Below are 3,206 nucleotides of genomic sequence, written 5' to 3' on the forward strand. Positions count from 1 at the left end.
GTGTCATATTTATACTCCTTAGAGTTTACGGCCGTAAACACCATGTTTGGGCCGTAAACTCCAAACTCTTGGAGTTTTGAGACTTTATTGATGCACAATAAACCCTAGAGTATCCTCTCTCCAGTTATCTCTTGCAGTACTAGCCTTTAGAACACTCAAACTGACTCCAAAAAGCTTAAAAGTTATCAGAAACAGTTCTGACTTCTATTGAAGTGAATGGTTTGTACAGAATAGAAATTTCAGGTTGTCACAGCCTATAAATAGAAGACGAGGGATGCCGATCTTGTTTGCTAATTTTCACTTCTCTCCCTTTTTTTCTTTCTTCTTCTTGGCAATTTATACCCCCGAAGCCCCGGTATCACTCCCGACACCCGAAGCAAGTCCCGAAGCCCCAAAGATCCCGAGAAAAATAGTTTTCGAGCCAAAACTCTGCCCGCGTGAAGCCCGGTTTTGGAGAAAACGTCCCGGTTTCATCGGAAAAGATTATTTTAAGAGACGAGGTGCTATCCGATCATCGTCTTATCATGTGAGTGTGTATTTACTTTCTTCTACCGCATAGATATGAAGTATTTGCTATGAAATACGTGTTATGTGTTTATACGTTGTTTGTTAATTGAGATGGATGTTGAATTAATGTTTTATACAGGTTTTAAAAGATTTAAACTGTATATGTGTTTGCATCTACAAATATGTTGGGTAGAACATAGGTAGATGAAATAGTTGATGTGAGACGAAATAATATGTATTTTTGAACTCAACGTGTTCATTAGGTGTTTTTGAACTCAATGTGTTCACTTGGTGTTTTTAAACTCTATGTGTTCGTTAGGTATTTTTTGAACTCTATGTGTTCACTTGGTGTTTGAACTCAACGTGTTCATTAGGTATTTTTGAACTCTATGTGTTCACTTGGTATTTTTGAACTCAATGTGTTCATTAAGTATTTTTGAACTAGATGTGTTCACTTGGTGTTGTTGAACTGAGTGTGTTCACTAAGTGTTTTAGAACTAAGTATTCACCAGATGTTTTGAATTAAGTGTTCACTAGGAGTGTTAGAACTAGGTGTTCGTTAAGTATGTTGAACTAAGTGTTTACCGGTTGTAATTTGAGGACCTTGGCAGTGGTGGACTTTGTGTCAATTCCTTAGGTCAATGCTTAGGAATAAATGGATAAAGGATAGTTGATTCTTAGGGTAAATCCTTAAGAAATAAAGGAGATAATGGGAATGAGTAATTTGGATTGATTGATTGATTGATTGATGATTGAATATAATAATTATATTATTGTGGGTCGAAAACCCTATATGCTCACCAGGCTCCCAATCCTGACCCACTCAGTTTTCTTTGCATTACAGGTAATGGCACAAGAGTATAAGTTGGTGGACTTGACGAGAGATTTTGGATTATAGATCAGTAGTTATAAATAATTGTTGTAAGGTCTATTTTATACTGTTTATGCTTTTGGTCTGTAACGGAACATGACATCCCGAGATTTTGTTATTTAATGAAAATACATTTCTTTAAAGAAATGCTTTGATAAATTCTTATCATATTTTGTTTGGGAACAAATTCCACAACTCTTTTAACCAAAGGATTACTCTGATTTTATAAAACAAAGCATAAACAAATCGGTCTTTTCTGGCGGTGAAAATGGGGATGTCACAGAATGCCCCGTTCTGTTGGCTCTCACACAAAGCAGATAAGCCTCAACCACCAATCAATCATGTGCACATATATCAGATAATCACATAACAGTCTACAGATAATCAAACCGATCTATAGATCACTAAGCATAGCAACATCCTATCTACCAGGATTTCGATCTAACCGATCATAACCACATAGAAACATCCTATCTACAAGGATACAGATCTACAGATCACACTAATAATAAAGCAGGATAACAATACAAAGGGTCGGCCTTGGTGCCTTCGACCCTTGAGTATAGTGAGGAAAACTCACCTCACAAGTAGTATTGGATGATAATGTCAAACTCCCAAACACCGCTCCAACCTCAAAAACCTAAAATCATCATAGGACCAATTCTATCAAGACCCAAATTACCAAAGTACCCTCAGAAGTCAAACTTGGTCAACCCTTCATCAAACTCAAAGTCCACGGTCAAGTTCAACAGTCCCTGTTGACCCAACTCGTCGAGTACAACTTACACACTCGTCGAGTTCCTTTAGAACTCAGAAAATCGCGAAAACCCGAGTCAACTCGCCGAGTTATCAAACAATTCATCGAGTCCATGCAGTGTCCAGAAGATCGGGAAAACCCTAACCAACTCGTCGAGTTCCTTCAGTCCTTTTTGTTGGATTAGTGTCTAAGTCCATAACTATTTTGGTATGTACTTGACCTGATTATGAGCATGGTCCTTTTGGGTTGCCTTCACCATAGCAATATGTAGGATAAATTAAGGAGAGAAAGGTTTAATTATGATTTATTAATATATTATAAGAATAATATATTAAAGGAGAAATCATATTGTTTAATTAATATTAGTCAAGAATTAATTAAGAATTAACTTTGTGACTAAAAGAGATTAATTAAATTAAGGGGACTGATATTGTAATTATAAGATAGTTACAAAGTTGGGCTTAGGATCCATTAGATGACAATGGACGAATTCTATATGGAGGACCATAAAGAAATCGTCCAAGGGCCTTCTATAATAAAATCCGAATTTTATTGTATGTTAATGATTATCCTTACCAAAACAAAAGATAATTTCAAATCTTTTTAATAATAGTTTCTTTATATGATAAATATAGATTATTCAAATTATTTGGTAATTATCTTGTGACTAAAATTGGATTAGGTCAAATATAGATAATCACAAAATTAATTGGTTGATTTATATTATTTGTTATTTGATCCCTAGTAAGTTTGAATAGTTTCAAATTACCCCCTTTAGGTTTTATAGTTTAAATTTGAACTTAAAAGTTTTGTTTTTAAAATTTAAATAGTTAAACCCTAATGTTTTGAAAAGTTTCAAAACTTGCCCTCAAGTTTTGGAATTTAAAATTTTGATTAAAAGTTTAATGTTGAAATATTTAAATTCTAAAACCTAATGTTTTGAAAAGTTTCAAAACTTGCCCTCAAGTTTTGGAATTTAAAATTTTGATTAATAGTTTAATTATGTAATATTTAAATTCTAAAACTCTAGTATTTTGAAAAGTTCAAATTACACCCTCATGGTTTTGTTAA

The sequence above is a fragment of the Lactuca virosa genome, chromosome 7, assembly GCF_052849685.1.
Source record: "Lactuca virosa cultivar CGN04683 chromosome 7, Lactuca_virosa_CGN04683_v6, whole genome shotgun sequence".
Classification (NCBI taxonomy): Eukaryota; Viridiplantae; Streptophyta; class Magnoliopsida; order Asterales; family Asteraceae; genus Lactuca; species Lactuca virosa.